The sequence below is a fragment of the Linepithema humile genome, chromosome 6, assembly GCF_040581485.1.
Source record: "Linepithema humile isolate Giens D197 chromosome 6, Lhum_UNIL_v1.0, whole genome shotgun sequence".
NCBI lineage: Eukaryota > Metazoa > Arthropoda > Insecta > Hymenoptera > Formicidae > Linepithema > Linepithema humile.
The window spans coordinates 16,615,062-16,642,378 of record NC_090133.1 but is presented as its reverse complement, the minus strand read 5'-3'; the positions used below and the strand labels follow the sequence as shown (position 1 = coordinate 16,642,378).

Here is a 27,317-nt window from a genome sequence, read left to right as displayed (position 1 = left end):
ATGCTTTAATATCTCTCTTTCTTTCTCTCTTTTTCTCGCAATATGTATTTAAACAGAAAATTTCTAAAGTGTTGAATCAAAATAGTTTTCTAAAAACGTCGCTGTATATAAAATATTCATTTATCGCGTTACTAGCAATAATTTATGATACAATATTTTATGCAGTGATGTCTAAAAACGCACGAAGATGAAAATATCGTAAATCGAACAGCGAAGAAATGCGGAATCGTATAATGTAACGATCCACGTCGAGAAGTAATTATCCATACTCGAATGTGCTGTTGTACAATTCGAGCTGCTTCTATTTGCATAATCGCCATTTCGACTGCTGCGTGGCTTATGATTGCGGGTAGCTTATCGACGATGTTGACAAAATTATGAGATCGAGCTTTATGAATGTCCGGAGCCAAATAGGTCGCGATGGGCCGTGTAGCGTGACTACGAATCTTCCATAAATTCAGCCGAATCGACGTCACGTTGATGCTTTGTTCGAAGATTCTTATTAGAAATGCTAATTTGTCGCAAGTGAGTTCGACTTTTGCCCGACAGCGATAGAGCGTAATCGCGATCGCTCATGCCCGGCACAGAGAGATCCGCGGTACGACGAAAGTTCGCCCGAACTTTGTCTCGTTTTCTCGTTAGCTCGATAAAAAGAATGAACGATAAGGGTCGAGAAAGGGGGAGGGAGAAGGAGGGAAGGATACACGTCTGTCGCCGCGTAATTCGGAGCGTACGGGTAAAATTCTCGGGGCGGAATCGTTGGCGTCGTCATGATCGTCGTCGGTACTGAAAAAGCGAGCGACTCGCCGTCGATGTCTCATCGCGTTTATTGGGATTATAAAGCGTGCAGAGGAAGGAGGGCAGGAAGGAGAGATTTGTTTGAATTATTCAAATTAGATACGAAATTGAATGCGTGCTCTGCTCGTGTGCAGGTAATGACGGCACTTGCATATAAATGGTAATTATTGTCATTATTCTGCCCCGGTCGTCGTGTCCTCTCCTCTTCGTCTTCCTCCCGCCCCGCCCTTCCTACTCTTCTTCGCTCCCACTCGCTCGCTCTCTCTTTCCACCATTTGTCTCTCTCTTTTTCCGTCTCTCTGCCTATGCGCCGTGCCCGCCGTAATGCCGTGTGTTCCCATACACTAGTTGAGATAATTATCAAAATTGTTTTATTGTTGCTATAATTAGGGGGGACATGCTATGCTGCCCTCCTCCCCCCTCCGTGCGTTCTGGACAGGCAAATATGCGCGTTTCTTCTTCGCTGCCCCCCCCCCTCCTCTTCTGTTGCCGTCTCATCCCTCGCCACCCCCTTACACCTCCCGCTGCCCCCCTTCAGTCCTCGTGCCTACCCTCTTATCCCTCTTTCCGCGCGAACTACAATACGGTCAGCTGACGTTTCGCCTTTTCGAATCGCTTCCGAGAAAATCGGCCTCGCGCCGGCACCGCAATTACTCGGACCCGCAATGTTGCAATCACGCGAGTTAGTCGCGAGTTCGTGGCACGGGCTCGGCCGCTTCCGTGTGAATTTTATTCGAGGCCTCGTCGCTCTTTTGCATTGCGTTCTCGCATGGGTACGTTGCGGTGCCGCCGGTGATACCGCAAGACACACTCAAGTCAGGATCTGACTAATCCATCATTTTCGATCAACTTCCGTGGAGTGGAATTGGTATAGCGTAATACTTTGGAATCAAGTCGAGCAACATGTGAACTATCAATATATATTCATTAATTGTTTAATTGTGTCAGTAAACTAATAACGAGAAAACTATACGAGAATATGTGTGAAAGCCGCAATCACATTAAATTTTAATTACTACAAGAACTTTATTCTTCTTCAAATTGAATCTTTTAAGTTTAAGTTTTAACAGAAATAGTTAGCACCACATGTTGCTTTGCCAAACTGAAAACAAAGTGTTAAAAAGTAGCAAAGATTTATCTAGCAGAATAGTCCGCGTATTTTATTGCTTCTTATTGCAACAGTATTAAGAACAAAAGTGGGAAAGGGAGTACAGATTCTATTGTCACCGACGACTGTACTTTTTTTCATTCTCATTTTTCTTTTCTTTTATTTATACTCGTTTGAGCGTCTCTCCATCTCAGTTTCTGGTCTCATAATTGTCCCTCTTCGGAAGAAGCAAATCATAATAAAGCCAATAATTAAGCCGCAATATATATGTGCCAAGGAGGAAAAGAAAGGCGACATTTCTCTTACTCATTGTCCTCCTCGGGATGAAAGAGACTATAGAAGGAGAGAATACGAGGAGTTCTCGTCGCGAGCACGAGCTCCGTCAGGGAAACAATAACCGCGGTAAGGATCGCACAATGCCAGAATTATTAGCTTTCCGGCGAATTAAAAGCGCCGGATCTTTTCGCTCTTTTGGCACTAAATTTTTGGTTCCGTTTCTCCTTTCCGTTTCAATGCCATTTTTTTCCGGATGATCCTATTGTCTTCGTTTTTATCTCATTGTATGCAAGATTATGTGTACATTATAATATTAAGTTTTACAATATCGTAGAAATAGAAAAAAATGTCGAATTGTTTTGTGGTTAGAAATGATCATTGGTCCGTCAATTTAAAGTATTTCCTATTATGAGAAATTTATGGCAAATACTTTGTGTATTTCTATAATTATTAAGAAATTCTTTTCTTACCTAAAAATGAGTGACGAATCGATTAAAATGTGTATGGAGCTTATTATACATTTATAGTTGTATTTTGTAGATTTTGTAGATTTAATCAGAAGTCCGCGCAAGATTACTTCTATTGTTGCGGCCATTATCGCGATCATTACTTTAATCAGATTTTTCCGCAAAATGCTATCTCCTGAGAAATTGCAGACGCTCGTCCACGCGGTGAACGAGTTTGGAGGTATTATGAAATAAATCTCGTTATTGCTTGGTCGAGGAAGAAAAGCGGGCGGTCAGTTTTAATTAAAGAACTCGAGGCGTCAGCTGCTCCTTGCCAACGGCTCTCCGGTTTCCCTTCCATCCCTCTTTTTTTCTATCTGTGCATTGCGACCGATATCGTCTACGTATACGTCGTAAAACTTGCGGAGTTGATGAAAAAATGGTGCTGCGTAGGAAATGATAATCCGTTACGATATGTGCTCTTTGTATTGTCTCTTTGACTGCCATATCTGTTATCAATTGGTACATAAAGTATTGAACATAGATTGATTAATTATGTGTAATTAACTAAGATGTGTTTTCGATCTTACATTGAGAATTCATTTCTTTCCAATTCACTAAAAATTTTAAAAATAGTACAAGTCCAATTGTGAAATATTATAAATTTTAACAAGATACTTCTTGACTTATTTAATTTTTGTTTGAAAATCTGTTTCATTTTTTGATACTTTATTGTAAAAAAAAAGATTAAAATTAATTTTAGTAGGATTTTTAAAACTAGAATTTCAACTTCGAAAATGGGTGACTAATATGAAGCTGGTGTAAAAGGTAAAAGCGTACTGTTTATCAATTTAAATATCGCGCAGTTTTCAACGTTTGAAGTTCTTGCGTTAGTATTTTATGTGGATATAAGAGAGAGAACGCAATACGAATTTACAGCGGAAGGTTTACTTGCGATTACACGCGTCCCCGAGGCCAGCACCTTTATCATTCGAGCGAATGCGCACCGTACACCAAAGCGTGTACTACATCGTAGACGCAACGTTCTATGTTGTCTACCGATGACCTCACCTTTAGAGGCGGGCGCGGTGAATTTCGTGAATCTCCCGCCGCGGCGGAAATGATATAGGTAATCCATTAAAACACAAAGCGGCGCGGCGGTCGAGTAACCAAACATCACCAAATCCGATAAAGTGCCGTACTTGACGAAATAATGGCAGACCACTGGCACGGCGGGCAGACGTAATTGACTTGGTAATGATGAGGTAAACGGACAGTTCTATTAAGCGCCCCGGCTACGTGCTCGCCGCGTGTGCGATGCATACCGTGCGTAATTGACCGCGGACGCAGAACTAATTGTTTTCACGTTTCGCAAATGTGACACCGCGCACACAAATACCGTTGTAACCACGGTGACATTTAATTTGTAGCTCGGGGATAATTAATAATTTCTTATTCGTCGCCGAGCTACAAAATCCTATTTTGTCGCGTATTAACTGAAACGCTGATAAAAAAAAAACTAGGACAACTAGACGTCATAATTTTTGACAGAAATATTTTTACGTAACTCTTGTTAGTTCGGTCGGTCGGAAAAAATGGTTGACTTTTTTTACCGATTCTCTTTATTATATATTTTTGATATCGAATATCAACAATTTGATTAGAGTAAATTTTCAATTTTGGTTAAAAAATTATATAATGTTTAAAAAAGATCTATCATTTTTTTATTCTATTTGAAATCATTATACGCTTGTATTGTAATTCTTAAATTACGCTTTAATTAGTATGTTTGATGCGAGAAAATTCCATATCGCAATAAAGTAATTAGCTTAAGATGTTGACGTTTCGGTTTGCATTCTAAATGACATCAATAAAATCGCTATCGATTAAAAAACACGTCATTAGATTTGACTTGTTTTGCTCGTTGCGTTAACATTTGATTTTGTATTATAGCTTAGTCAGCATATATATTATACATAGATTTATACTGAAAATGATAACATACCTGTCCATAAATTTGCAGAGAAAAACACGTTTTGTATCTTATTAGGTAAAATCGCAGTTGTTAATTACTGATCATAACAACGTAAACATGAGTGAACGTATCTCGAAGTAATTAGCTTGCTTTTACGTGGCAATTTAAATCGCGCAAATGTGGAATAAAAGTATTAAAAACGTAAAAAAAAGGAAAAAACGCGCAGAACTATAAACAAGACTAGCCGATGACAACACGTGATTTTAATTGTACTATTATTAACGCTTCGTGTTCAATGTCAAGAGATCAAGAATATCAATGCTGAGTTCGTACATGTTAAAATAAAAATCTTTTAATGAGCACAGGACGGTCGCTAGCGAGTGCGATTAGCATTCTCACACCTTATTAGTGACTTTTAATTTTCCAAAGCGAGTTCTCGCGGGCTATTCGGAAGCAGTTGCCGCGCGGCGACGTTAACGGCGAAAAGAAAAAAGGGTTAAAAAAAAGGACAAGAAAAGCGTAAAGAAACAACGAAAAGAGACGGAAAGAGGAGGAGGGCAAAGACAGCGACGTCGGACAGCGGCAAACAGCAACGGCAGCACGACTCGCGGTGGCTCGCGCGCCATTGTTCCCTCCTGGCTCTTTATTTCTTCCTTCACGTCCCTTCTTTCTCTGCCTCCTTTCTCACCGCGCGAGCGAGAGGCGCGCACTACGGGCTTTATTGTGTTTGAGCTCGACGCTTCGCTCCTTTGTTTTGTTTCTCGGGCCATTAGAGGGGCTAATTGCCGCTCATACGCGATCGCCTTTTGTTTCCTCCTTTTGCCACCTTTTCTCCACGACTCTTTCCCTCTTGCCTCAACCCTCCGTCCACCTTATTCTTGTCCTCTCGCCCGATGCACCCCAACCGATGCCAGCCGACCGCGACCGCGAAAAGAGAGGAGGAGGGCCACAATGAGTCATAGTCCTCTTCTTCTCGCGCGTTCCACCACTCTCGAGCGTATACGCGTGTACCTATACTCTTCATCTCGTCGCCTCTCGTCGCGACTTCCTTCGAAACGACGCGGAGAACCTGTCATTCCGTCCCCTTTCCCTTTCCTCCGTGGAAACGATCGGTTTTTGCGTCGCGTCGCGTCCTCTTCATCTCTCGCGTTCTCGCCCCGGCCGCGCGACCGCTTCTTCCTATCCCATCCTCGGCGATGCAGAATCCGGTGAGAGAAAGCGAATGAGGAGGCGAGGCTGCGGAGAAGAGAAGCGAAGGGACGTTTTAACGCGTCAACGCCTCGATGACCTCCGGTTTTTCTTCGACTTCTTCCGCCGCTTGCGCGTGTGTGACACTCTCTCGCCTCTTCGGACTCTTCGGCCGCTGCAATCGCTGAATCGAATCGATCGGATGAGTTTATCGGCGGATAAAGGCGCGAAATCGATCGGGAGAGATCGGGTCCAGAGAATTGAGTATCGCGTGATCGCGATTGACACATCTAGAATGCGCACCGCCAGTCTAGCAGAACGCAGTAATTATTGAAAGGGTAAATAAGTTATCGGGTACGCGTGATAACATCGATGAATGCAATATTTTTATTATAACTGACTTGTTAATTACCAGTTCTGGTTTCTGTTCCTTTTAATGTGACGTGATTATGCTGCAGCTTTGCTTTATTGTAAAAGAAAAAGAAAAACTTTGAGATCAATCTACTTAGTTGTGCTGTACATTCTATACGTATTATTCGACACGGACTGATAATAAACGTCAAGATTAAATTAAACAAGTCTTAAAATAGATCGCGTGACATTTATAAGCTATAGCTATGTAAGCCGTTAAATGCATCGTACACTTTCTCTCGACGGCAAATTTGTAAATTTCTAGTTACGGAAAATTGATTTATATATTTTTATCGTTAGTCTTTTCTATTATACATTATTTTTCTTTTTTTTCCTAATTTACTCAATATTAATTATTTCTAACATATCGTATCCGAGCTCGCGCTTGGCAATTAATATTCCGAGGCTTTTCTCTCACGGTGCTTGTCGCCGAAACGCAAATCGTCGTCACCAGTCGATCGGCGGCGAACCGTTACGTGTCGTCGACGAGGCGATAGGAAAGCCGGTGTCTACTAAATGCGCGCTGGTCAATGCACCCGTTATCCTTGTTCGCCGATTTGCATATTCATAATGTCCGCGCTACGGTATGTCGTAAGAATGCAGAAAAGCAAGCGATTCCACTGCAATCGCGCCTTCTGCCCATCGCGGCCCAGGAGTCTTCGGCTGCGAGACGTCGTAAAAGTGCGTGCTTCTTTTTTTCTCGCCTCTTGCATTATCTCTTGACGGCCCTTACGCGTGCGAACTTTTCATTCTGCTTTACCAAACATAGATATATTCCTTCTTGACTTGCTATTGCTATTACTGCTGCGTAATGTAATAATTGCGCGATGCTATCGAATTTATTACAGCGACAGGCAATTATATTCTGCTAGATTGAATTCAACGTCGAAATTTATTTGCAGTTGTGAAATTTCAGAATGTATATTTGATTATTACGAACTTCAAAAAATACTCATATTTATATATTTTACGACTGTCGATTTTACATTCTGATCAATGAAACTAAAATAAAGTATTAAAACTTTTTACAAGTAAGCTGAATAATTTAAATATCAAACAATTTTCGCGAGATTGCAATATTAAGAATTTATGTATATTTTGATCTGTGTTTAAAAATGATTAAAAAATGATAAACATGATTTTAAGAAAACGTATAGGATTTATCGCTACATGAATCATTGATGACAGATGACGATAAACTTAGAATCGATTTTTGGTTAGCGAGAATTTGATAGCCGACTCAGTTGTATCGAAGGTCATGTGTGTTTGCGGGAGTTTAATAAAAATAATTCGGCCAGTTTTCAACATCAATTCGCACGGAGAATATTGCAAGCGTTTCCCAACGCTCAGCTGTTCCGCACGCGGACACGTGGTGGGTTATTTGGCGGGGGCGAGAGTGCGGCGCACGCGTGTGCGTGCATTCGCCCGCTCTGGTATCTTGGTGAGGAGCGTCTCACACGCGTTTATTCGCAGGCAAACAGTCACATATACACTTCGGCATGTGTACACACTTTCGGCTTCCTATCTGGCGGGCGTCGACGCGGCGCGGTGTGTGCATGCGCGCGTATACGCTCCCCCGCTCGTACATAAGTCTACGTACACCCACACACATCGGCGGCACGTGTGTAGCGATCTCTGTGTGGAGACCCAACGAAGGGAGGCAAGCCAGTAAGCTCGGGCGCGCCGGAGCGGCGAGAGCAGCCATTTTACTCGATTCCGGGTGGAAAGCGTCCTCGCGCGCTCGTCACGACGACGACGCATCACGTCGACGTTGTCGGCGACGGCGTTTTTGCACCGCTGCTGTGTCCATCGCGCGCGGTCGACGACGTACCCGACCGCCCGAGGATTACCGTCGACGACGGCGCTCTCTCGGGAGGTATACGCGGTCGTCGCCGCCACCGCCGCCGCGTACACGTGTATCAGCTCGCGGTGAGACGGAGAAGGGTATCGCGGAGAAGGACAGCGCGGGAGAGGAGCGCGACTGTGTGCGTGTGTGTGTGTGTTACCGTCCTTGTCGCGCGCGCATCGCGAGTGGAGCGAGAAGAGCGTGCGGTCTTAGTTGTGTGTGCGGGTGTGCAGCGGCGCATCCACCACGCGAAGGGATCCGCGAGTGTGAATGTTGTATGCGTGTAAGAGAGAGATAGAGTGAGAAAGCGGTGAGCGCGGGAGCAAGGACGAGAGAGACGGAGAAAGGGAGACTCGGGTAGAGCACGAGGTGAGGCCATTCGTTCTGCGCAGGACCGTTTAAATTCGCCGCCTGCTTTGCATACCGCGTTTTCACCGATCGTCCGCCTCCACCCCGCCCGCGTCGTCCCCGGTTTCATCCGCGACCCGCCCTTCGCGATTTTCCACGACCAACCCCCTAGGAGAGGCACTCGGGGCTGATTTCGGCGCGGCTTTCGCGACCGCTCGCGATCCTGCAAATTTTTCTACGAATAATATTAGCCGGCGAACAGCGCCATTGTTATTTGCAAATTGCAATAAAAGATTACGTTAATTACTTTGCTGTTTTGAAACGACGATTGAAAGGCTTGTCTGAGCACAGCAGACGAGGAATAGAATAATATTAATTTGACATTGTTTTTGCATTAGTTGTTTTTAGTATTTCGATAAACATTTCTGAAAATCGCCGGCGCGGACAAAATTTCACGAATGTTGTTTACAGGCGACGATACTATGTGTTGTTACACTTCCTCACTATGTCAGCTGTTCGGTCGCGTTCTCTCTCTCTCCCGCTTGCGAATATCTCGGAGCCGCGTTGAGGAATTGCGCGGCGTGCTTTTTGCGTTATTTGTTAATGGAGAACTCCATTCCCGATACGATCTTCAAACGTTCGGGATTCATGATTACGTCACGAACAGATCGATTGATACCGTTGATTACGCTTCGAGGCAGAATTCCGTAATGACCACTCTCGAACGACGATAGACCCTCTAGGTCGTCACGTACCTATGTATCGATTCGCAAAGACTGCTTAGCGAGCGCGAGACGAGAAACGATACGTGAACCCAATAGTTTATGAAAATGTAATCGAGTCTATACTTTTCCTAAACATATTTATCGAAATTTGCAAGAATACATTGAAAGAAAAAGATTATAGCGTTTTACATACCTGATACTTGAGAGTTAAGCGTGCATATTTCGATATCATTCAACTGATGTTTATGGCGAGTAAAAATTCTATTTAGCGCGAAAAGATACCGAATTTTAAATTAGTTGTACAATGTTGGCCAATGTGTACTGTGACGACGAAACTAGACAGCATTGACCTAGAATTTCTCAAATAGAGGAGAGAATCGTGACATTTTCAAGGACTTTGCTTTGAGCTGACAGAACGGGAAATTTCGAAAAGTTTGCCTCGGATACCGAAAGTCGTCGTCATACGTTTGTAGAAAATCGCAACGTTTCATAAGTTTCGCATCATTTATTTCAAGTGCAACGTCCACAATTGCATAGCAGCTTCATCATGGATCTTTCTTTCTCAATTGCTTGAAACATTAAAACAGTATTTTACAACAAAATTAAAATTATTTTTATAATAAATGGAAAAATAAAAGTATTGGTTTTCTCAATAAAAATAGTGAAATAATTTTTAGATTGTAAGAATTTGATTTGAAATTTGCTCCAAAATAAGAAATTTGTGAAACATTCGTTAATAATTACAGTATTACATGTCTCTGAAATAAAGCTACTAGTATAATGTTGATATAGAGATAAAGAAAATCTTTTACTTCAAAATGTCAGAAATTGTTTAATATAATAAAGATTAGAGTTTTGCACGTTTTTTTTAAGTTTAAGAGTGGCAAGAGTATTCTCCAGTGTTTATGTTCTCGATTAAATATTGATCTAACGATATCCGTAGAAGAATTGGACTAAAAGCAACAAAAAAAATTTCGAACGCACACTTTATGACAATTTTATGCGAGAAAACGAATTCCCAAGCGCTTTAACGCGAAAATGCCGGTTTACTGCGTAGATTGCTCGCTGCATATACATATATTTTGACACGAGTGTACGATGCTCAAAACTCCCTGGCTGCACCGACCGCGTTAATGCTGTCTCGCGTAATGAGCGACTTGGCTCCAACAGGCGCATATTTTCTTTTACGATGCCTAAATATAATCTTAACGATGTTCTTATGGCCTAGAGCGGACACACGCGCGGTTTCGCGAGAAATTCGAAATTTTGCGAGGCCTCGAAAAGTCGTCGTCTGCCTACCGCTTCGATCCGATCCAATTGCGTCGTCGCGAAAAATTCGCGGGACTCGGGCGAACACTCGTCTATTTTTACGCTCGCTTTTTGTGACTGTGTGCGTGTGTGGTATGCGATATATTTTTTCGATACACTTGTAGCATTCGATTCGAAGGATATACGCTGCTGTCTAGTGAAATCAGGACATTATTTAAAAAATTGACTTATGTTAGTGATTTCTGTGCGATATGTGATAATAATATTGCATTATTGAAAGTGATAAAGTGGATTTCAAGTAAATATCAAGTCTCGTTAAGCAGTAGCGTAATTCTTTCTTCGTGCCGCTTGATTGTAATAGCTTTTAATAATAGCTGATAAAATTCTAAATGTGACTGTGTCTCTTTTAGTTTGCAATGTGTATGTCGTTTTGCATAATAAATGCATTGCGTAGTTTCGTCTATTTCATTATGTTCTTTTGTGCAATGTCATTATGCCTGTATTTTTTGCTTTCTTTGGAATATTGTACGCGATGTCTTGTATCGTATAATTTTTAATATTATATTATAGTAGACGGAAAAAAATTGAAATTAAACATTGTAAATCAAACATTAACGATGAGATTTTCTACATCGCTTAGAAAGTAAAGTTGTATCTACACGGGATATTATATTCCGTTACGTTAGTTGTACATTTACATCTTCGTACAAAGATGCGGAATCAATATCGTAGGTCTACGTTCGGATCCCAGTGGATTATGGTTTGTTTTCTTCGCATTTTCTTCCCGTTTCTCTTTTTCCTAGATTCGTCACGATTAAAGATCGAAGTCACGTACCAACGAGTCGGCTGTCGATCGCCCGGCGATCGTCACGTGTCAGCCGATTTTCCCATAAAACCCGCGGAACAACTTTCGATCGACGGCAATCAACGATTATTATCCGCGTGCCCGGCGATCTTCCTCGACGTCAGGGCCCGATCGCTCTTCACGATCGCGTTAGATCGTGCCAACTTCTGAACCGGTAATTTTCTGCGACTCGCAGAACTGCGAACTCTACGGTAAAGTAAACTAAATGCCGCTTCCACAATCGACCATGTATAAAACAATTGCGTAGCGGCAAATGTAATTTATTCTACGTCTACGTTTGATGTTGAAATTGAGAACCAAGACTGCTATAATTATTGCGTAGTGACCGCTTTGCGCGTTGTCACAAAAGAACCTTTTTCCTGGTAAATATTTGCGTGTTGCCGATTCAGGAATACATTAATCGACACGCTAGATGATAATTAACCAGGCGAAGCAGGGGTCTCGCACTTTCGCCCCACCGTTCTTTCCCGTCGTCTCCTTTCGAGTCTTCTGAGAGGGTTGCCGGTACAAACCCGTCATTATTTCGATTATTCTTCCGTGGCGGCTAATCACCGCTGTCTCTTGTGTCACTGCTTCGCTAGGAATCATTATGTTTCTCATTATTATTTTTATCTAGGATCCGACTTCATTGAAACGCCACTGACGTCTTCAGAGACGAGATGAATAAAAAAGGATTGACGGGAATTTATTCTATAGAATCGCCTTTTTATTAACTTTTTTTTTATCGTTTCTAATTACTTCCATAGATTAAATTGGAACGATGTAATTGAATATCGTATAAATATATATGACATTCTATTGTATTATTCCACTTTATAAGAAAAAATACGAGCTAGTTCTTATTAACAAGTTTAATTTCCGGTTATTCCTCCGGGAAAGTTCAAATGAATAAAAGGAATTTTAATTAAAAGGAAAAAAATCTTTCTACGGAGTTGTGGAAATAGGAATTCATAATTTTGCGGAATGAATTCTCATCGGTTTCTCTTGATTCATCTATTTTTTGCCGGCGTCGCTCTCGCAATCGTCTCTTTCGACGGCCGCCCATCCATTGCTCGCCGTTTAATCCTACGCGTTCGCTCTTTAGCTCGAGCGAAAAAGCCCATTAGGAGGGAAGAAATTAAAGCCTCGCTGTGTATGCGCAGCACGAGCTTACGGGTGTTCGCGCTATCCGATCGTTTCAATCGAACTGCCGGAGGCTCGGCCTCGATATCGTGGAGTGAAACGATCGTTGATTTTAAGACTCGCATCGGCAATCTCAGTTAATTAATCCTAGTTGTAAATCCAACGATTTGCTATCCTACTTCGACTATGATTGTATCGCGGATTCTACTGATTCGTAGTATCCAAGTTTAATGCAATTTGAAATTTAAAGAGATTTTCACGTGTTAAATTTTAATCACGAAAATAAATTACAAAATTTTTGTCCGTATTTTTCCACTCGATATTGGATATAGATGAAATGTTTGAAATTAATGTTTTAAAATTATCTGAAAACTATAATATCTAATCAAATTTTCGTTAAGGAAAAATCGATTTCAAATTGATCAAAGAGCTCGTAGATGAAAGGCACTGCGAGGAATCTCGGCTGTATGGACGGGGAAGGAGAATTTAGTTAATCAGAGTTAATGTTGACTGACATTCGTGCGAAAAGCTCGAGAGTCATTCCGGCTGCCGAAATCACTCGATGAAAGCCGAGTCCCGCCGAAAACCTCGACCGGTTCTCTCTTCCTCCTTCGCTGTCGCGGAACCGTCAAACGTAAATGAAATCTCTGCGCAGACTTGAATCCGCGCCAACAGCTAATTAGACATCAATGCGAGCTAAACGAATTCGGTCGCGGTATCGCGAATTATTGCGTTGCAGTTTTGACACGAAGATAACATAAACATACGTGACTTTATGAAACTGTCGCGATATCAAATTTACGCGGGCTTCATTTTTCACCAATTTAACGTGCAGTTTTATAAATGAATTACACGCGGCACGCATCGAATCTGGACGTGGAGTAAGTCGCGATACGCGGCACGAGGAAAGGAGGATGAGCGATAAAACCGCTACCAGAATGAGAGACAAGTCGCGACGTCGAGGAGCGGAGGGGTGAAGAGCGGTGAGACGAAAAAGAGCGTGATAGAGAGAGAAAGAGGGGAGGGGGGGGGGATTGTACTCTGTCCGGTGCAGAAAGGATGGCGAAATATAAAATAGCGGGCGGCGTGCACCGGTTAGACTATATGTTCTAATTTTAGGCGATTGCCTCGCTCCCTCGCCCGAGGATTATAATTAGATACAGAAATACCCGAACGCCGCCGCGCGCCATCAGCCACCCACCCATCCGACAGGCCGAGCGAAAGCGCGGGTGCGCTCGCGAATTACGGAGTCGAAAGCTGCACATAACGCCATTCCCGCATTTGCGCTGCGTTCGTTGTCACTCAGGACGACGTTACGCATCCGCAGCTGTCCGTTCGGAATGACTCCTACAGAGTGCTTCAGCCTTGAATTTGAATAGCGCGCATCTTCAATAAATCAACTCTTACTTTTTCTTCGGCGAGAAATTCGACGAAAGTCTAATTATGGAAATTAACATCGATAGTTGAATCGTTCTTGTGAGTCACGCGTGTCAGGACAATATATGAATGATAAAAATTAGATTGACATTATAATTAAAAATTTTTCACAAAATATATGGAAAAATATATTTGTTTGCATTGTTTATGCTATTGTTTTACGTGAGAACGTTTAAAGTTGGCCAAAGTTAAATCGTTTGACGTTGTATTTATTTTTTATACTTCACTGTTTTATACGTAAAATATCTATAGATGCTAAATTAAATGCAGCAACGTGGTTTGCGGTAGAAACAAGTATGTCATTTCATTAAATTGCATGATCGATGCATTTTTTTCGCATTAGGACACGCCATTGTGTAGGCTTTATAATAAATTGCGGAAACCGCCGTGCGTGACAAGCGAGTTTATACGTAATATTGTTTGGCCAGGCTACATTCTAATGCGAATCAAGAGCAAAGCTAATTTTAAGGCCGTGAGTACACGCTCTGTGGCGCAACACGAAATTGCTAATATGCTGTCTCTCTGTCGCTGCGAAATATGAGGACTGCATTTGTTGTCGCAAAGTCTTGCGCGATAATAATCACATCCTTTATTAGATTCACATGTATTTATAAATTTGAATTTCTGTATATTAATTACAAACACAATTGACCGTTTTTCGACATATATATAAATATATATATTTTCGAAGTGCAGAGAACTTCGTGGAATATATTTCTCCCTTAAAAACTTTCGGTAAACCTTATTTCCATTTGCGGCGCCTCCGAGGGTCGTTAGAGCATCGCTCAGAGTTAAGTTCCGCCCATGTAAAGGTCGCGAGCGTTTCTTAGAAACTACCGATTGGTTACGCGGGACGATCGATGCCGCGATTCCCAGGAATTCCTGGTCCGCCTCATCATAATCGGCAAATATTTATTCGCGACGCGGATAAATAATTAATTAACGCGGCCGGCGAAGGATTGGACAACGAATGGAGCAGCTGTCGGGCTGCGATCCCCCTTCGCCACCCGCTTATATCCTCCCTTCCTCCCCGTTCCTCCCCCCTATTCGTGGCAGAGTCTAGTCTAATAGAAGACAGCGGGGCTCGTTTGCCATGGCGGTGGGGGTAGTGCGCCCCTAATGCGGGAGAGGTAATTATTATACGAACCAATCGATACTTCGATGAACGAATCGCCTTTCAGCCCGAGGAAAAAAGCGCGGCGCGCTTCGACGAAGTCGACGGTATTCGAACGCGGAGTCGTTAACAACCGTTCGTTTCTCTCCGTGGAAACTTCTACGCACATTGTTGCACGACGATAAATCATTGCCCGTGTTACAATGGGCACAAAGAAGCTCATGTGCGTGTATATTTCGGTGTGTGGATGTGTATGTGGCTTGGAATGTACAAATACTTCTGATGCACGCAATTTGTAATTGCTTAAGTAGATTCACGAACACGTTTTATTTTCGCAAATAGCAGGTTTCAATCGCAATTTCAATAATCATTCATTTCATATTCTTAGAAAATTTTGTAATATCAGGAAAAATATGAACAGATGAAAAATAGTACAACAATATGATTGAAAATGAAATGACTCTGTTATTTACGAGATTATTTTAACGAGACGAATTTACGAGACGAAAAGATGAATTGTCAGAGGACCAATTTGTAGGTATAATTTTATTCGTTTGAGATAAATATTCGACTGTAACTGCTAACATTGTAAGGATAAATTGAGACAAGGAAATCATTCTAATGTGGCATACGCGCCAGCGTATGCATATGCTCCCGGCGCGGAGCCAGGCGTAACTATTAATAATATCGATAATTACCAATTATTTTTAAAAGCGCTGGTTAAAGTTAATTTTAGCATATGAGCTCATACACACCTACGCTGATATCTCGTAGCATGCACAATGCAATATGCATCACGTTGCGATGAAGAAGTATTTTACTTTGCGATGAAGAAACATTTTATTTTCATTATTACTTTACGCAGAAGAAAGTCTTGTGTTTTCAGATCAACTATTTATATTAACATCTAATTTGTTGCATAATTAATATACATGTTTAAATTTCACATTTAGATTTTCAAGCAACGTCCGCTTGAAGTTGAATAAAATGTAAGATTTGGTTTATTTTTGGGTCTAAAATTTGTACAAAAGAGTTACAAAGATCTACTTTTTTCACGTTGTCTATAATTAAAATATTATTGCATTGCAAATTTTATCGAAGACATATCAAATTGAATTCCCCCACATAAAAGATACGCGGATGAATATTCTGCGTATGAAGTATTCATGCATAATTGAAATTGTTAAAAATGCATACTCTCTATACAACCACTTACTTTTTCCGTATACGCGCCGAGCATCCACACCAAGTTACTTTGTTATAATACGAAGCCAGCCGGTCCCATAGCCCTGCTTGATTGCCGGTTAAAAGATCAGCGGACTGTGACAGGGCCGTTTCTCTCTGGCAGGCGCGCAAGACATACCGGTGACACACGAGGACGAAGAAGTCGCGGTGGACGGTGGTAAAGGCGGGTGCAGGGAGAGGGACGGGGGAGGGCCCCGAGGATTCATGGTCTCTAATTTTTACGGTGTAACCAGCATGCGCGTCCCATGCCGTCTATATTTACAAGTACAAGTAGCCGGTCATTAAATCCGATAATTAATCACAATCGTCTCTATTAACGGGAAGACTTAATTGCTGTTATCCGCGCGGCGCTCCGCTAGAAGAGAGAGAGACATCGCGAGGGGAGGCGGGGTTGATGGAAGAGGCCGGCCCAGGATGTGCCTGAAGAATGGGCCAGTCGATCCGTACAGACGTCTTTTCCCTGCACTTCGAACGGTAGCCGGTCCCGGCTGACCGTTCGCCGTGCGAAACCGACGACGAAGTTTCACGGTTAAAGACCGCGCCGGCTATTTGCAACGACGAAGCCCTTCACGCGATAATCTGTTTGCTTCTGAAACGCGAGAATCACCTCACGTTAAAGTTTATAAGATATTCCGTTTTCAACTTTATTCGAGGCAAATGATAAACATCAATGTCAAATGAAGCACAATTAGAGTATTTATTTTGTTTTTACAGTAAAAAAAAAAATTTTACTTACAGAAAGGTAAAGTATTAAAATATTGATGAAGAATCTGGCCCTCGCGATGATTTTACTTCGCTCGCGACAGAGAAATTAAAGATTTCGTCACCGTGCTGCGTTGCTGATTGCAACCCGCCTTCCCTTACGTTTCATCGATCGCTGTTACACGGTTCCTATTCGATGGCTACGTTCGACAATCGACCGCAGTTATTATCGAACTCATTAGCTCGTGCGCGCTATTACCGCGCGCCGAAACATTTTCGCTGAAGTAATTATGGCTCGGCAGCGCGCTGGCGCCGCGGCTAATTCGCGAGGTATCGCAAAAGTGGTGGACGCCGGGCGAAGTCACCGCAGCTGCAGCAGCGACGATGTAGCTGTACGCGGCGAGGTTAAGACCCACAGTTATGTCCGCGTAACTCTCGCAGGCCGAGAGTCTCGGTCGTGGTGCCACGGCAACGGCAACAAAATATAGCTACATGCGTTTGCTCGTATATTTATATATATATATATATCCACACACATAATTGTGTGTAACCTCTTTCGCTCGCGCGCGTATGCCGCACGCACACCGACGCGCGTTCTCTCCTCGTATGTGGCCATCTACTTACTTTAGTGGTCAGCGCGGAAGAAAAGAATTAGCTAGACGGGGGCGCGTCTCATCTAGGTCACTCACACCGTCGTCCGCGCGGCCGAGTACGTACACGGTCGCTCGCGCACACACACGCCCGCACCCGAGGAGCCTCATTACGGCAGCACGGTGGTGAGGGGGTGTGCAGCAAAAGAGGCGAGCGTTAATTAAGAACAGACTCGCCACCCTCTAAGTAAGGAGCACTGACCAACCCCGCCGTTCTCCCCGCTTGCCCCCGAGCCCACCCTCGGTCAAGCCACCTTCCGCCGTTCTTCTATTCCTTCATGGTCGCCTTAGCCGCAGTCTCACACTCTCTCCTGAACTCCCACTGCGAGAGGAAAAGCCGGGAGAATCGGTGTGAGGGCGGCTGGGGGAAGCTCGGGGGTTAGGGAGGGAAGAGGAAAACGGGGAAAGGATAAGAGAAAGAACTGCACTTAAGTTTCTTAACGTTGTCGGATTAGACGGATTGGACACGACTCTTTATGCGTATCGCGATGATTAGAAAATGGCACACTGTCAAAGAGATGTTTTTCAAAAAAAAAAAAAAAAAAAGAGATTGTTGTGTAATTTATCGGCTACTCTTTGCCCCTCTCGCGACAACCGTCAACTCCGCCTTTCCTCTCTTTCGCGCTCTCGTTGCAGTTATGGCTCGTTTTATGGCTCGTTTTCTCACGTTCCGTCTCTGCTTTTCGCTTTCCTCCGTGAAAGAAAGAGTTCTGACATATGGAACGTCTTCTTCGGCGAAGGGGAGGAAGACCGAGAGTGATAGGAGTTGGCAGAGAAGGATGACCACGAAGGAAATTAACTAAGATTTCGCTATATGCCGCACTGACCATAATACTGTCACACAAGTGGAGAATTTGTAAAAATGCTTCGTCGCGTCTTTTTCTAATCGATTTTCACGTTACTGGTTTAACAGAAAGATGTCATTGATTAGTTTTATTCATTAGTTTCTTTTTAAGGAAAGGGAAGGGGAAATGACAGGTGGCTATTTCTGAAAAGATGGCTTTAATTTTTAATTCAAACTTGCATTTTCAATTTAAAATTGCGAGTTCGATTATCGGGTTTTAAATATTCTATCTTATGAATAATATCATTTTTATTTATTAATTTTTTTTAATAATATATACGCACTGACACTTGCCGCTGTTAGATTGCGTCTTGTAATAACTTGAACGATTTTCTTCAACTAACGCGTGCTCCTAAATCATGACACAGCAATGATCAGCCGATTTCTCGTCGTGACGACACGGAGGCACACATGTTGCCAATGTTGCACAATGGGTGTTCCTCTTAGAGACGAAAAAAAGTCACCCAACTGTTCATCCCCCCCCCGTGAGCCATAAGCTGGCCCGAGCTAGGGTGAACCATGCCCGATTGTTTCCAACAGGTTTGTCAGCTTTTGTTTCAGTCCGTTCTCATGCGCGGCGGAACTGGTCATTGCTCGAACCCCAAAAACGGTTGAACAATGACCCTTAGGCCGTTACATTGCGCTGCAATAACGACCCCCATTACCCCGAACTCAATGAGAAGGAGAGAGAGAGAAAGAGATTTGGACGGGCTGAGAATTAATCCAACGAATCCCGACGGCAGTAGGACGGATGGATGATGAATTTAAATAATGCGATGCGATCTTGTGAAACTGGGGTTTCTACTTTCACCCCTTTTTTTTCTATCTCCCTTTTCGCTGATAAAGGATGTCATTTTTATTTTTACAACGGATTTGATTTTGTTATTAATTGTAATTATAATTACAAATTTGGATTTTATTATTTGTAGATGCGATTCTTAATATATTTTAGATTTGTGTTTTCTCAAATCTTGTTCCACGATGTTTACTATGCTCTAAATTATTTAAGAAAAATAAGAAAAATAAATTTTTATGAATTACCAAGATAGTTTTACCAAGAAATACGCTTAGGCATTATAATTCTCTCCTGATAAGAAGCATTTAAGCAACGACCGAAATTTGCTAGAAATGTCTTGCTCGACGTTTCGAAAAATACCAACGTTTGCTCTAGATTCTTCAAATATCTTCTCGTACATTTACGAGCGGAAGCTTAATGAGACGAACTCGTGAGGGTTCTCCGACTTCGCTAGTAAAAGGATGGTACTATCCTTTACGTAATCTTTCGTCTAACCAAAGGATCTCTATCGCTTAGAATTCTGATTTCGTATGCTTTATTTATGTGCATGGAAATTGACAGAAATTACGTTAACCGTCTCTTCGTAATCGCCGTGACTTGACTTATTTCATAATGTCACACATTTTATAATAGTCGACATTAATTTTATTGCCTCATTTTTATACATGAAGCATTCTGTGGAATATTGGAGTTGTTACGGAATAACATGTCACATTATAAGTGAAAGTTACTTAATTATATTTCTATCATAAAACATTTTATATCATTGATGAGACAATATATTGCAATCTCCCAGAATAAAAAAATTATACATCATATTTATTTAGTTTTATCGCGAGAAGAAATTAAAGAATATATCAGAATATGAAACGCTGCTATAAGAAAAAGTTGAGTCGCACTGAACAGACAGCTCTCTTTTGCGGAGACACAAGCCAGCGAATCCGCAAATTAAACAAACACCCTATTGACGCGCTGATCCGCCAGCGAGGAGGCGTCCTAGGCTCATTCGCAAGAATGAGAAAGACAGTAGAGAAAGAAACGATCGCCACCTCCATGAGGCCCTCATTCAGCGGATAAGAAGAAGGACCAACGTAGTAGAAAACGGCGAAAGGCAAGGAAGATAGAGACTTGGCAATTCGAATGAACGGACTACATCGCATACAGGGTCTTAGCAGGACTTAACGAATATTGCCGTCGATATCCAGGAGTCCCCAATTCGACACTACTCCTACTACTCCCTTCGAATTTCTTTTGTCCTTCGCGTGAAGACGCGTCACGGATCTTCGATTCATCAATTCCTTGGTTATCAAGTTAATTCCATGCGAATTTTATTTTTACCATACCAATATCTCGTGGCAGATTCAAAGCTCAACTAAACATTCTTATTTGTGGAATGCGAGTTTCTTAATTTTAATAATTGTATAATTATAACCGAGATATACATATATATATTCAATATTTATATCATTTTTTTTTATTTGAAAAAAGATCTTTTCTCTAAAATTTTGCATAACATTTTATATAATATATTTTAAAAATAAATTTTATAAAATCGCATATTTAAAAAAAAATATTAAGAGCAATATAAGTATTTTTTTAAAAGTAAATTTAGATAATTGCATTTCCTTTATCAGAAGAGACAGTGCAGGCATTTTATTTATTGCTCGTGTAATTATGTTAAAAAAAGGATCGCGTACTTGCACTTACTCGTGCAAATTAAAGCGGGGCGGATTCTTCGCTACATTACGGTTGTCTTTCACGTATGTATTGTACAAGGGTCGAAAACGTCCAGACACGGAGGCCAGAAGGAGTCGGACGACAACCCAGATAAATTAGTGCGAGTAATGAAGACTGAGCCTTGTGTCTGATTAAACAAACACAGGGAAGCGCAAATAAGTGAGAGAACGCCGGGAAGGCGAAGTGGAGAGGAAGGAGGAGCCCGGGACACAGGATGGTGAAGGAAAGAACGAAGGACGCGGCACAAGAAGAATCTGTGATTCCTCGGACCTTTCTCTCATTTTACTTCCAATTAACTTAAGCAGACTCAGTAATACACTGCGTCCAAGTTATTGTCCGCCATTCTTTCTTCGCTTTTCGTCCGCCTTTCTTCTTTTCTTTTCCTTACTCGCTGAACTATGATGTAGGGAGGAAAATTTATACCCTGACAGTTTAAGTCGAAGCGTGTTCGCACAGTAATGAAGTCTTATGTATGATATAAAATTGATGTTGAAAGCAAAAATTACTTTCGCCTTATAATAATTGAAATCATCGCATGCATAATCAAATTTATTGTATTCTCCTTCGACCGACAAGTTTTTTAGCTAATTTGAAATTGAGAGCAAGTATTCAACATTTTTTTTATTAATTTACAAATTAAAATTTTATTGAAGCAAAACTACTTGTGCGATTTTTATATGTCGAATGTATTAGCATTCCATATTTCACAATAAAGAGGCGTCAATAAAAAAGTCGCTATATGTCGCTATTTTTTATTTTTTGAAAGAGCTTTGATTCGTCATCAAATGATCATCTCATTAACATACTTTACGATCCTCTTTCTCCGTTTAAGCCGTGAAATTTAAGCAGAAAAGCGCCAGATGTCAGACGCGTAAACGCCTATGCGTTGCGGCGCCAGGCTGTAAATTTATTTATAATCCGCGTTTTTTTAACTGTCCGACGTCGTGTCGAAGAATTAGTGTCCGCGGATGCGGCGCGGACGATCTTATTCCCGTGGGTCGACAAGGACGGTGCTAGGGAAAAAATAAGTCCGACGTTAATAATTATTGTCGAACCGGCCGAATCGAGCGTCAAGGTGGCGGCACTCAACTCTCAAAAGAGAGGAGAGGAGAGACAAAGCGAATAGTCGACGACGATGCTCGCCGACAAGGACGTTCAAGTTTAAACGAAAATAAAAATTCCCCCGCGTTCGGATACTAATTATAGAATGCGCTCATCGAATGACCGCCAACTAAATCGTTGATACGCATACGTGGTTGCGTCGGCGCTTGACCGGATTTTTCTTCTGTGACTCTCACGACGACGGGTATGTGGGCACACACCAGGCGCATCGATGTTGCTCGTCGACCGATAAATCGCGGAAAATTAATATCGTTTTTATTGACGGCGGGATAATTAACTGCGGTAGTTCATAAAAACGCGAGCGCCGACGAGACCACGTGATGATCGAAGTGATCTCGTTCGTGTTTGAGATACAATGAAATGAGCCGCTAAAAAGAGTGGTGTATAAGTTGCAAAAAGAGCTTTAAAGTATATCGTCTTTTTGTATTTAGTATCTGAATATTATTTATCGTAGGAGTTAATTGAAACCAGTATAATTCTGGCGAGTTTAAACTTCGATATGAATACCGGAGAAATAATTTATTCCTGGCGAAATGTGAAACTTAGCAGAAGATATATTTTTTCGCATTTAGAATATCGAAAATTGAGTTTTCCGAAATTGCATTGGATTCAATTTCTGGCCATAAATTTATTTTTTAATGCACCAGATATTCATGAGAAACTTTATATTTGATAAGATATATATACACACACGCGAGTCTTCATATGATTAAATCTCGCTTCAACATTTTTTTATTTTATTTTGCTAAATATAAAAAATATATATATATATATATATGTATTTTTTTTTAATATATACATTTTATACGTACATCTGTAATAGACTTGAATTATTTGCACGCTAAAAATATGGATACATTTTTAAACGAGAAGCGAAAATATAAATATTTTTTACGACGAACATAAATAAGTGGCTACATGTCAAAAAAGACAAGAGAGCTTCATTGTCTTTCGTGTTTTTACAAGAGTTTCGCGTGCGCGCAGAGCGCGTTATATTTATTTTCCGTTTCTCGCATGATTAAATTTATAGATAAAAGATCTGGTGCGCGTGCGAGACATCTCGCGCGTGCAAATTTATTCAGCCTCCGTTTTCTTTTGAATTTGACGTCGCTGTTTAATGCAAATTTTTTTGCGTTTTAGACTCGGGTGAAGGATGTGACGTCAGCAGAAGCCCGTGGGATGAAGGTCATGCTGGTCGCAGAACGGTGAGTCATTGATTAACCAACATAGGCGTCCCCCCCCCCCCATTCTAGGCGATAATTATTTAACTTGGCAATCGAAGTAATTACTCGCTTGTATTGACACACCTATTCTATTTCATATATCTATACACGCGCTTACGTGCGGTTATCTTTCGCGTCAGATCGATTCGAACACCATTGGAAAGACTATCCGCGTATCTGTCACTGCCAATCAAGGTGGTCTTACTCTTAAACGGGTACGCAATAGTAAAGCTACGTGCCAGATTGTGATCGCGAAAGGTTATACGAACGACAATGCCGATAATGCATTAAACCGAACGCGAAATGTGTTACCGGATAAGAGAAACTATGTCGCCACTGAGCGCTTTAAAAAAGACACATATTGATATCCGATCGTGTTCCGTGTTCTTAAAGTAATCGTAAAAATCGTCGTAATTCGAAAAAATTAATTGCAAACAATTAGCGGTTCGTTTAGTGCGAATTTTGACACAAATTTCCTCGCATTTATGCTTGCTTTTATTGTCACGATTCCACGTTACCTTTTATCGCAGACAATAGAAACGTTTAAAATACATCTTGGCGTACTCGCTCGCTCGCAGAAAAGATATGTATCGTCGAAACAAAAGAAAAATGGATCCTGGGGCGAAGTATAAGAGTGCAAGGTACTCGGAAAATATAGTCTGTTAGTATATCCATTAAAGTAGTACTGTACCTATTAAACGTAATTTTACACGTAGGGAAGGGAGCTGTTTCGCTGCGCCGTGCGCTCAATCGAAAGGGTGATGCAGAAGTACTATACTATAAAATAAATGGTTGATAAATTCGAAGATTTTGTGAACACAGCCACATACATGAATGACCATAATCCGTATTGAAAAATCGTTCATGTTTTATTCAGGAAACCAACACTCGACGTCATTTGCTATTAATTGCATTCTATATATTAATTATACCGACATTATTGCCTTTAACTATGAAATTAGTGGAAAAGAGAAATCCCTCTCTCCTCTCTCTCTTATTTTACTCACAGATAGTGATTATAATTTTTGTAATATAAAAAATGGACGGATACGAGTTTATGTGATATATATATTGTTCTGTTATATCGTTAAATGGTGTTTCTTTTATTGCATTTGATATAAATAATTTTGTGATAATTTACAAGAAAATATATTTAAGATTAAAGATATCGGTATTGATATACATTAATATAAATGATAAATTAACATAAATCTTAAAATCGATAACTTTATCATTTTACGATATGTTTGCTCGCTCGGGAAAATTTGCTATCAATACTAGGTCACGTTTCTCCGCAGCAGATTACAATTAAAGATCACGTTCGCGCCCGTTCTTCGATCGGAACGAGCGTCGACCGGTTCTCAAGACTGATTTAACGAATACAATAAGCGATTCTGCGCCGCGGCTATTATATCTAATTCCAACCGAATAGAAAAGGACTCCGTGCGCGTCATCCTTACCTCTCGAAGAGGATAGAGCAAGACGAAGAATGAGAAAGAGAGAGGGGGAGCCCCACCACACGCGCGGTGCCCCGGAGCGACGCGGAATCACTCAGAGAGCGCCGGCCGTTACTTCATTTTTGCGGAGCGTTTACAACGTCCTGTCCACTCGCGTGGCATCGTTGCTGGCATTTCGATGCATAATAAACGACCGGTTAGCCCTGTGCACCACGGCTCACACCTCTGCCCCTTCTCTACGGCGACTTGCGCGCGGGAACGAAGGGGAGAGGTAAAGGGATTTCTCTTTTTCGCTTCCTCCTTCGCTGCCCTGCATCTCTCTCATCTCTTCTTCTCGTTCAACATCCGTAAGCTGGATGCATTCCGACTTCCTTTGTGGACTTTCTTCCTCCGCGAGTGCATCTAACGAGATGCAAGAGGAAAGAGAAAAGCGTGCGCGATGCGAACAGAGAGGGACAACACGCTTGTCGAGAAACCATTCGAGAAAAAGGTAAGAGAAAAGCGAGAGGAGGGAAGATAGAGAGAGGCAAAGGAGGGAAAGCCGTTACGAACGAAGTTTAACGAAAGGAAATCCGATTTGCACAGCGCGCTGTTCTCTTCTGTCCTTTCCTAACCGCATCCGATTCTCGTGTGCATGCACGAGATGACACGCTGCATGCTTCGCTCGAGGAACGTCGTTCCAGGATGTACTTTGTGTCTTTAGCTTCTCGAGAACGGTCATATAGTTTGCGCGAAACTTGAAAGAAAAGTAACGCTCAATTAATAATTAAAATTTTTCAGCTCCGGAATTTCTTTTATTAAAATTGCGTTTCAAGATGCAGAAATGATATTTTTCAACCCAATTTTATCTCACTTTGAAGAATATTATTTTTGCATTTTTTTTTATTTATGCTATTCTATAAATTAAATACGCGGGTTTTTTAAATAATACGAATTACACTAAATAAACCTTGCTTTTCGATTCCATAATTAAAATTTTTTAGCTCCGGAATTTCTTTTATTAAAATTGCGTTTCAAGATGCAGAAATGATATTTTTCAACCCAATTTTATCTCATTTTGAAGAATATTATTTTTGCATTTTTTTTTATTTATGCTATTCTATAAATTAAATACGCGGGTTTTTTAAATAATACGAATTACACTAAATAAACCTTGCTTTTCGATTCCATAATTAAAATTTTTTAGCTCCGGAATTTCTTTTATTAAAATTGCGTTTCAAGATGCAGAAATGATATTTTTCAACCCAATTTTATCTCATTTTGAAGAATATTATTTTTGCATTTTTTTTTATTTACGCTATTCTATAAATTAAATACGCGGGTTTTTAAAATAATACGAATTACACTAAATAAACCTTGCTTTTCGATTCCATATATTCTTTTATAAAGTCACAAATATGTACGATCTAAAGTAGCCTGTAGCGAAACAGTGCAAATCGATTATTATATTCATTCGATAAAAAATCTGAAGCGTATGGTGAAACGATTATTTGCGCAATCCGTTCATAATGGGAATGAAAGGGCGATTTGAATCCTTCCTGCGAATGAATTCCATTTACTGCAATTACTGCAAAATTTGCGAATTTGCATGACTAGAAAAATCAAAAGGTACGAAAATAATAATAAATATAAATTTTTCAATAATTTAGTACAAAATGTGTAAAGAATGTTTGTAGCATATTGAGTATTATAATCCATTTTTTCATTATTTTAATAATTAATAATTTAATATAAAAAATTAAAGAAATTATGAATGCAAAATCCTTTCGAAGAGAAATCCACTTGAAACCCGTCAAAATTTATAGCTGAATGGAGAAATAAAAAATCTATGCATTTTTGCAATTGTTTGCGTAACACACAAAAGATAAAAAGTAAAACTCGCACGAAAGTTATTCACACACGTGCCAACTGTTTCGAATTTTTGAAACTGCTCGAAAGCAAATGTACTCCCATCGCAGTACCAAATCAATGTTCGACGCTACCTGTGCGACACGCCGCGAAAAAGTGGAAGCGGCGCGCATCGGAGCGATTATTTGCGCCGCGCGACTATAATGGATACGGAAAGGCCGGTTTGAATCCGGCCGAATGGGCGTATGAATGGTCGCCGTTTAGCGTAATTATTGGTGCATTGTCTACGGCACAATGCCGGGCGCGAAATTGGCATGCAAAAATCGGATGCGATCCCATTGTCGGCTATTGTCCGATCCAAGCTGCTGCCGCGTTGCACCCCCGCCCTTCCTCCGCGTGGCCTCAGTTTTCGAATATTTCGTCGTCGATTCTCTCAATTCTACACCGCCGATAGATTTACGCGGGTTGGCCGGCGAAAGGAATTTTCCAACGAGCACGGGTGATTCTCGAATGCTTGCGCGCTCACGGACGCAGAAAACGCGACTGTTAAGCGATAAAAGTAGTTTCGTACTAAAGCATTGAGTGAGAAAAAATACCAGAATCTTATATTTCAGTTTAGCATCGTAAATAAATCGGTGAAAAAATGTTTTAATAATATTTTAGTATTGCACCTGGTTGCAAAGTTAAGTTGAGAAAATTTTGGAAATGTTACGAAACAGTTTATAGAACAGTCAAAAGAGTTTTATTTTAATTGAGATATGTCAG

At 41.1% G+C, this 27,317-nt stretch overlaps 1 protein-coding gene and 1 long non-coding RNA gene across 10 annotated transcripts in view; one reads left to right on the top strand and one right to left on the bottom strand.

Annotated features, from left to right (window-relative positions):
- The window catches only part of zfh2 (Zn finger homeodomain 2), a 363,357-nt gene that overhangs the window by 54,059 nt on the left and 281,981 nt on the right, over positions 1-27,317 (top strand). For 8 of the 9 annotated variants that reach the window (XR_010890763.1, XM_012375086.2, XM_012375085.2 and 5 more), the window contains one exon: positions 23,165-23,229. The gene's annotated coding sequence lies outside the window, so the exon portion shown is untranslated. Of the gene's footprint in view, positions 1-7,726; positions 8,418-23,164; positions 23,230-27,317 lie in introns of those variants that run through there. The other variant, XM_012375088.2, reaches the window with a different exon arrangement.
- Positions 1-27,317, bottom strand: part of LOC137000515 (uncharacterized) — a 140,885-nt gene that overhangs the window by 5,761 nt on the left and 107,807 nt on the right. The gene's annotated exons all lie outside the window — the stretch shown is intronic.